The sequence below is a fragment of the Rhinatrema bivittatum genome, chromosome 7 (assembly GCF_901001135.1).
Source record: "Rhinatrema bivittatum chromosome 7, aRhiBiv1.1, whole genome shotgun sequence".
NCBI classification, from domain to species: domain Eukaryota; kingdom Metazoa; phylum Chordata; class Amphibia; order Gymnophiona; family Rhinatrematidae; genus Rhinatrema; species Rhinatrema bivittatum.
The window spans coordinates 287597319-287607161 of NC_042621.1; positions in this window are offsets into that span (position 1 = coordinate 287597319).

The window sequence follows — 9843 nt, forward strand, 5'->3', positions numbered from 1 at the left end:
AGAGAGGTAAGGCTGGCTGCAGGGAGCTGTGAGAGACTGCAGGCAAAATAGAGAGCTGTAGCAGGCTGCAGGCACCGGCAGGGATGGCTTCCCTGCCGGGCGAGGACCTGGGCTGAAGCAGGCACCGGCAGGGACGGCCTCCCTGCTGGCTGAAGGTCCCGGGATCGCAGCAGCACATCAGGGGAAGGCAGAAACAGCAGCAGAGGAGCCGGCCGCATGGCAACAGCTGCGGGGACGGCCCCAGCTGATTCGGGGAGAGAGAAGCAGCCGCGTCAGCGGCCCGACTGGCCGCGAGAAGGTAAGAGCCTGCCCACGCTCCTCGCAGGCAGGATTGCAACATGTCAAAGCATAAAACAACAAACCCAAGAATAGGATCAAGAAGGTACCTGTAAAGCTCAACAGAGCAAATATAGAATAATATAGAAAACATGGTATACCTATACGCTCTTGCATCAACTTGGTATAAGAAAACGACCATGGCTTCCGGTGTAATTGCTCAGTAATCTTGCACAAAGAAATATATGGAAATCTGCAGACCTGCAAGAAAACAAGCTTCGAGAGGACAGAAGACAGACAGGGAAGGGCGTCTGGACTGATCCGTGGTACTACAGGAACGAAAATTAACAGGTAAGAACTAATTTTCCTTTCCTGTACGTACCCGGATCAGTCCAGACAGTGGGATGTACCAAAGCTTCCCTAAACTGGGTGGGACCGAGACAGTCCCGCTCGAAGCACTTGCCGCCCAAAGGAACCGAACACCGGAGCTTGTACATCCAGTTGGTAGTACCAAGCAAAAGTGTGCAGAGACGTCCAAGTGGCAGCCCTGCAAATCTCCTGCGGGGAGACAGATTGACTCTCCGCCCACGAAGTAGCCTGAGAACACAGAGAATGGGCCTTCAGACCCTCAGGTAGCGGACGACCTTGACAAAGATACGCCGAGGAAATGGCTTCCTTCAACCACCGCACAATCGTGGTCTTAGAAGCCTGTTTACCGCGGTTGGGACCACTCCAAAGGCGAAGAGATGGTCCGATACCCAGAAGTCACTGGTGACCTGGAGATAGCGAAGTAAGACTCGTTTTACATCTAGCCGACGAAGGTCGCCACCCACCGTACCCGCAATCTCCTCCGGAGAGAACGCTGGGAGTTCGACCGACTGGTTGACATGAAAAGCGGAGACAACCTTAGGCAAGAAGGAAGGAACCATCCTGAGAGAAACCCCGGAATCCGAGAAACGCAAGAAGGGCTCCCGACAGGACAGCGCTTGAAGCTCGGAAATACTGCGAGCAAAGGAAATAGAGACCAGAAAGACAGTCTTCAGAGTAAGATCCTTGAGCGTAGTGTGGCGAAGAGGCTCGAAGGGAGCCGCACAGAGAGCATGAAGGACTAGGTTGAGACTCCATGACGGACACGTGGCCCGAGCGGGGGGGCGGAGGAGTTTAACGCCCCTCAGGAAACGAATCACGTCAGGGTGAGCTGCTAAGGCATGACCATCCACCCGACCCAGGAGAGAGCCTAGCGCAGAGACTTGAACGCATAGAGAACTGAAGAAGAGGCCCTTAGAGAGACCCTTCTGAAGAAAAGAAAGAATCAAAGGAATCGAGGCGGAGCGCGCAGGGACACCCGCCTCCATACACGCGGACTCAAAAACTTTCCAGATGCGCACATAGGCCAGAGAAGTCGACTGCTTCCGGGCTCGCAGCAGGATGGAGATGACCTCCTCCCTATAACCTTTGTGCCTCAGGCAACGCAGTTCAAAAGCCAGGCCGCAACACAGAAGCGATCGGCCTGGTCGAAAAATACAGGCCCCTGCCGGAGGAGACAAGGGAGATGACTGAGGTGCAGGAGCCCGTCCACCACTAGATTGATGAGATCCGCGAACCACAGCCTTCGCAGCCACTCGGGAGCAACGAGAATCACCGGTCCCTGGTGGAGCTCGATTCTCCTGAGAACTTTCCCCACCAGTGGCCACGGGGGAAACACGTACAGAAGGACGTCCGCTGGCCAAGGTAGAGCCAGAGCATCCACGCCCTCTGTGCCGTGCTCCCTCCAGCGGCTGCAGAACCGATTGGCCTTGGTATTGGGCAGAGTCGCCATGAGGTCAAGGTGAGGAGGACCCCACCTGTCCACTATCAGAGCCATGGCCGCATCCGAGAGCTCCCACTCTCCCGGATTGAGCGACTGCCAGCTGAGGAAGTCGGCTTGAACATTGTCTTTTCCGGCGATGTGCTGTAGGTGACGCTCCGCCCAAGCGAGGAGGCAGCTGACTTCTAAGGCTATCAGGGGTCTGCGAGTGCCCCCTTGGCGATTGATGTAGGCCACTGTGGTGGAGCTGTCAGACAGGACTCGTACCGCCTTGCCGCGGATCAGGGGAAGGAACTCCTGAAACGCCAGGTGGACCGCCAACGTTTCCAGTCGATTGATGTGCCAGAGTGACTGAGTCTGCGACCATGTTCCCTGGGTGGACTGAGAAAGGCAGACCGCACTCCAGCCCAACAGGCTGGCGTCCGTGGTCACTATCGTCCACTGTGGATCTTGAAGAGGAATCCCTTGCAGAAGATGAGGAAGAGACAGCCACCACAGTAATTCGTCGGCAGTAGAATCCAAAACGGAAGGACTACGTGGAACTGCTCCGACACTGACTGCCAACGGGACAGCAAAGCTTTCTGTAATGGACGCATATGAGCAAAAGCCCAGGGGACAAGGTCGATGGTAGAAGCCATGGGTCCCAGGACTTGGAGATAATCCCAGGCTGTCGGGGAGGGTAGGGCAATCAAAGTCTGGACCTGATCGATCAGCTTGAGGGCTCGCGCCCGAGGTAAGAAAACCTTGCTACTCGGGTGTTGAAGTGGGCTCCCAGAAATTCCAACTCCTGGGAGGGCTGAAGCTTGCTCTTGGAAAAGTTCACTATCCACCCGAGAGAGGCAAGGAGATCCAAGACGCAATCCACCACCCGCCGGCAAGAGGTCTCCGACTTGGCCCTGATGAGCCAATCGTCCAGATAGGGATGGACGAGAATCCCCTCCCGGCGCAAGGCCGCCGCTACTACTACCATGATCTTCGTGAAGGTGCGAGGAGCGGTTGCGAGGCCGAAGGGGAGAGCTCGAAACTGGAAGCCTGGTTGAGAATGTGGAATCGGAGATACTGCTGATAGTCGCGGTGAATGGGAATATGAAAATAAGTTCTGCGAGATCGAGGGAAGCAAGGAACTCTCCGGGGCGGACAGCCGCAATGACCGCCCGCAGGGTTTCCATGCAGAAGTGGGGGATCTTGAGAGCCCGATTGACCCTCTTGAGGTCCAAAATTGGGCGGAAGGACCTGTCCTTTTTGGGCACGATGAAGTAAATAGAATACTGGCCGGCGCCAATTTCCCTTTCCGGGACTGGGACAACCGCTCCCAGATCCAGAAGCTTGGAGAGAGTCTGGACCACCGCGTCCCTCTTGGCCCGGCCGCAAGGCGAGAAAAGAAAGAGATCTGGAAGTTCCCTGACGAGGTCGAAAGCGTACCCGTCTCTGATAATGTCGAGGACCCACTGATCCGACGTGATCTTGACCCATTCCTCGAAGAACAGGGAGAGGCGTCCGCCGAGGTAAGGAACCGAGGAATGGGTCGGCTGAACTTCATTGCGTGGCAGGTATAGCGGCGGCACGCATGGGCTGGTCCTCGCGAAAGGGCCGTCTGCCACAAAAGGACTGCGACCAGGACTGCGCACAAGAAGACCCCCTCGCAGAACCGCCCCACCCCCGAGAAGCGAAGCGATGCTGGCCCCTGAAGCGAGAGGCCGCGAAGGATCGGGAAGACTTAGGACGGTCCTCTGGGAGCTTATGGACCTTGTTGTCAGCCAAGGAGTCCATAAGCTTCTCAAGATCCTCGCCAAAGAGCATCTTACCTTTGAAGGGCAGCGTTCCCAGCCGAGTCTTCGAGGACTGATCAGCCGACCAGTGGCGTAGCCAAAGGAGCCTCCGGGCCACCATTGCCGAAACCATCGCCTTCGTCTGGACACGGACCAGATCGTAGAGGGCGTCCGATACGTAAGCGGTGACTGCCTCCAGACGTTTGGCTTGTTCTGCCTCACCTGGCGGAAGCTCCCGGGGGCAGAGTAACTGTTGGACCCACTGGAGGCCCGCTCGCATCATGAGACTGCTACAGCAAGACGCCCAGACCCCAAGGGCCAGAACGTCGAAGATGCGCTTCAGGTGAGCCTCCAGCTTACGATCTTGTGAATCCTTCAAGGCTGTGGAACCTTCCACCGGAATCGTGGTGTGCTTTGCCACTGCAGAAACATAAGAATCCACCGATGGATATCGCAACAGATCCAAGCCCTCCTCCGGGAGGGGATAGAGCTTATCCATCGCACGCCCCACCCGAAGCGCACCCTCAGGAGCCTCCCATTCCCGCAGGATAAGGAGCTTAAGCATGGGGTGGAAGGGAAAGGCCGAGGCTGAAGCCCGGAGCCCTCCCAGAACCGGGTTCATATCCTTAGGGAGCGAGGCCATGAGATTATCCACGGAGGGACTCTCCAGACCCAGCTCTTGCAAAACAAAAGGGAGGAGGGGCTCTAATTCCTCCTTACGAAAAAGACGGAGGGCTCTAGGGTCATCCCCCTCTGGGGGGGGGGGGAATCCGCCGAATCCGAGGAAGCAGCGGGGTCCAAGGACACGGGAGACACCGGGGGGGGGGGGGGGGAACCCCCAGGACCACCTGCACCCGAACTGGTCCCTGGGGCTCCGTGGCCGGTCCAGTGGTCAACGGCGCTGAGCGAGGGATTTTTGGCGGGGGGGGGGGGCAAGGGGACGGCTTTCGTCCAGCTCATGCAGGCTAGCTAGATAAGATTTGTGCATGAGGGCGACGAAATCCGCTGAAAAAGGGACCCTGGATTTGGCGGGGGGGGAGGGGGGGCGAGGGAAGGTCAGGACCCCCCTCCTGGGCACCCGCGGGGGCCAAATCGGGGGTTAAATCAAAAAAATCTGGCCCCCCAGCCCCAGGGAGCACTGAAATCGGCCCCGATGAAAAATCCAAGATGGCGGCCGTTCCCGGGCTCTGCCGACCCGGGAAAGGCCTAGCCATGCCGGGAGGAGTGGAGCCCCGGGCTAAATTTGCTTGTCCTGCCGAGGAGGGACCTTCCCCACCAGGCAGGCAAGCACAGCAGAGGCCCTGCCGCGAAAAACGCGAAGAGGGCAGCCCACAAGAAAGGCAGGTTGCCAGCCGGGACATAGCTAAGCCGTGGCTGAAGAAAAAAAAGCTGAAAAAAAAGCTTGATTGACAGCCTGCACAGCAGGAGAGAGCAGGCGGGAAACCTGCTGCCTTCTGCTTGTCTGGCTGCCGGTTCTAGGCCTACTCTGACTAGAAAAAATGGAAAAAAGCTGGTCAACTGCTGCCAATAAGTTAGAGGTAGGTGAGTACCTGCAACTTATTTAAAGTTTGAAACTAATGTTTTTTGTTTTTTTTGTTTTTACTGAGCGCAGCAGCGGGTTAAAAACCCTCTCGGCAGCCAGAGGGGGAACGAGGCCAGAGAGCGTCGGTCCCCACACCTGGAAGCGTCCACGGACTCAGGACTATGCAGGGAACCCCCTCCTGCAAAAGGGACAAAGCCCCCCTGAGACGGGCAAGAGCTGGGAGACGGACATCTCCCACACAAAAACAGTAAAAGCACTAAAAGAAGGCAAAATTTCCTTCATAGATTTTTTTTTTTTGTTTCTAAAACAAGCGGGAATCAAAGAACTACTTGCTTGAGCCGAAAAAGAAAGAAGAAGAGGCTGACTAGCCTACAGCAGAGAACCGAAGGGGAGATGCTGCACCTGCTGGAGACAGACGAATACTGAAGGGGTAGAGGATAGGCTCTGTCCTGATATAGGGCATCCTTCAAGTTTTAGTCTGTCTCCACCTGCTGGAAAGGAGGCTCAACCCACTGTCTGGACTGATCCGGGTACGTACAGGAATGTAATTTGGATAGGAAATTTGTGAGGTGAATAAAGACCGGGCAAGATCTCCTTACTTTAATGCAGCTCAGGAATACTCCACACCATTGTCTTGGGTATCACTGGCTGAAAAGCCATTGAATGCTGAAATTTGTTATTTTGGATGGTTCAGATGACAGTGATACCCATAAGTAGCACTGGGTTACTGCCACTGGAGGGCTCTTTGGATCGTGCCGGCTTGCCACTTCCTTCCTGCTGGCAATGATATGCTAAAGGACTAGAACCATTTGGTGCCATGGGAATCTCGCCATTTGCCTGTGTGCACTACTAGGATGCCTCTCTATTTCCATGCACCAGCACCGGCTTGGAAAGGAAAGGAGGAAGCCCACAAAGGTTGCTGCAGAGAGGCTGCACCACAGCACACCGTGATCAGGTCACAGGATAAAGGGCAGACAAGGCGCGCCCTGGTTAAAGAAGAGAGGATGACCCTACTTGCCTGGGCCCCGATGTAATGAGTCAAAACTGTGCGCTGAACGTCACCACACACATCCTTTACTCATGCGCTAAAAGAGTTAACTCCTGATGCAGTAAGCTAATGGTTGCTAATGCATCGAGAGTGAAAAAAAAGCAGCACACTAACCTGAAAATGTGTGCACAAAACATGATCTCTGCACAGAAGAAAAAGTATATATTACGTGCACTCACAAGCACAAAACATGATTTGGATGCACAAAACATGTTAGGCGCACAACTCTTATGCTCCCAACTCATATTTTATATGCACAACTTTTAGAGGAACAAATCATGTTCTGCTCACAACAATGTGCACAAAGCATGTCTTATGGGCAGAAAACATAAAAATGTCCACAAATTGTGCTTCATGCAAAAATCCCGAGTACAGGACTGAACCACAAACTAACACCAGCCCCTAGAAACCCTACTCCACCTCTGACTGGGAGTTCCATTTCCAGCATTAATAAAACTCGAGTCAAAGCTGCGTTTCTCTCCCTACAGTGGAGAGAAAGAGCTAATTTTATTTATTTGTAGCTTTTATATACCGACATTCGTTTAGTAACATCACATCGGTTTACAATTAACATAACATTTAGCCAGGGTGCTTTACAAATGAACAATTGAGCTAATTAGAATAATAACAAAACTAGTTACATCTGAAGAAAAATATGAAGAAGTTAGAAAAGAACAACTAGTTAAGTCAATGATTAATTAATGGATTAAAACACGTTTTAAATAAAGTTAAAATACAAGTTGCAAACAAGTTGCGAGGATATGAAACTTAAATGATTAAATCTCATACTACATAGTGAGATGAAAAACAAATTGAAAATATGAGCAGAAATTTGGTATATATAAGACAGGAAGGGGATTATCAAGACGACGGGGGTATAAGCTGGTTAAGTCCAAGGAACAGGAGGGATATTTATATGGATAAAGCATAAAATATTGTGGGATAATGATATAAGTTGAAAGTTTGAGCGAAAGATTGAAGCTATGTAAATCAGGAGGTAGATTATTAAGGCATTGTCAATATGTGGTAAGCTGAAGGGGGTAAATGGGGATCTGCACAGAGGAGCACAGATTTGTGCACACACAGTGTTACTCACCTTGGTGCGCACATTTGTTTTTTATATAGAAAGCACGTTGTTACATCGGGAGAAAAGTTCTGAACACAAAAATGTGTGCACGGACGCAAGCTAACATGCACACAGCCAAGCACTGTATTATATCATGGCATCAGCTAGGGAGATCATCCTTTGATCCATGGCTACCTATACGGAAGAATGAACTAAACTGGTATGTCAGATTTTGACCATGGGAAAGTCATTTTCCATCTATGTGCCCTAGTTTATGCAACGATAATTGGATAATAGTAATAATTATAATGTTAATAATAATAATATTGATTCATCTCCAGGTTCCAGCTGCTGTGTTGCTTACCCTGACACATTCTTCTGAGGTACCATCACCGTCAAGAATGTGAGATCGTCTTAGAATTTAGGTTGCTTTCCCTAACCAGATTATGATAATTATTTCAAAATTTCCTTCTCTTCTTCTTACTGCTGATTTGCAAGCCTGACAGGAAAATGCAAGACGACTGCCAACCCTTTTATTATGCAACCGAGATTTTGTGGTGTTGTAATGAATGATTCTACAGAAGAGATCCCTGGAAAACGCACTCACCTGAGATCAAGCAACACTGTAATCTCTGCACCATTAAACCGAACAAAATGTACCAGGCACCCATGCAGGAAAAATTCACAAGGACTCTCTCGGCAGCCGGGTGATAAATTCCCTTCTGAGACAGAACCAGTGGTTGGAACGGGGATGCCTCAAATTAGGGACACGGGATGGGACCCATCAAATGGGCCATGACTCCTGTATGGCTGCCTGACACTCACTGCCAGGTCTGCCAGTGCACTGAGAGTGAATTGTTTCAACTCCTGTGAGGCTGGGTACAGTCGTGCGAGTATTGCAGGGATTGCTTGGTCTGGAGATTTGATTTCTGATCTCATATATATTCAAATCTCTATCTTACATTGAATATTATAATGAATAATGCTGTAATTCTGGGGGGGGGGGGGTCTAATAAGGCGCTGTGTAGTCTCGTCAGCGTGAAAGCTTTTCCTAGCAGTAATAATAATTATGTTTAGTTAGAGCACTGCATGTACACAGTGATATGTAAGATTGAAAGAGTGCACAGTCCTAGGGCCCTATTTACTGTCAGGCCAATACAGAATGGTGCGCTTGGCCGAGCGCACAGTTAGCCCCCGTCTTGACGCACGTTTTTGACGTGCTATTATTACCCCTTATACAGTAAGGGGTAATAACGCGAGGAAAACACGTGTCCAATCCCCCTAAAACAAATAGCGCCCTCAACGTGCAAATGCACATTGATGAGCCTATTAGTTATTGCCGCGCCATACAGAAAGTAAAATGTGCAGCTAAGCCGCACATTTTACTTTCAGAAATTAACGCCTGCCCAAAGGCAGAAGTTAATTTCGGCCGGCACAGGGAAAGTGTACAGAAAAGCAGAAAAAAACTGCTTTTCTGTACATCCTCTGACTTAATACCATAGCGATATTAAGTCGGAGGCCCCAAAAATTAAAAAAAATAAAAAATCGTAAAAAAAATAAAAAATCAGCCCGCGGCTTGCGGATTGGAAGATGGACGCTCAAATTTGCCGGCGTCAGTCTTCCAAACCCATGGCTGTCAGCGGGTTCGACAACCGACGCCGGTAAAATTAAGTGTCGGCTGTCAAACCCGCTGACAGCCGCCGCTTCTGCCAATAAGGAGGCGCTAGGGACTCGCTAGTGTCCAGAGTGCCTCCTTATTAGCGCGGGCCCTCATTTGAATACTCGATCGCGCGCCCAGGAGAGTGGCCTGGGCGCGCGTCGGGAAAGCAGGCGCTCGCCTCGGAGCGCCGGCTCTCCCGCGCATTTTACTGCATCGGCCCGTAAGTATTTTCTCCATAGACACAAAATGGGTGAAAACCTGGAGTGAATTTTGATGGATCTGTTTTCAAAGGGTTCTTGGCCAGCTTTTTCTGTGGCACAATGCTTTTAGAAACCTAGAGCACAGGGAGGGAGGATAAGCTCCTTTCACAAGATGTCACAGTGATTACTGGAGGTGGGTTTGGAACATAGGTTTCCGACATACTGTTACCCTGATCCTAGGGAGCTGCGATGCGGAGAGAAGGAATTCTTCCTCTCCTTCTCGGGACAGGCCTGGTGTCTCACCTCTGAAGTTCTAGAGATGGCGATTATTAAAGATCTCAGTCCTAAACCCTGCTGGCAACTGGGAGGGGGGAGGGTCCCCCGAGCAGGATTTACCAGATCACGATCCAAAAGTCTGCTGCTAAGAACCCCTGAAATCAATAAAAAGCATCAAAGCTCTCACTGTTAGAAAGT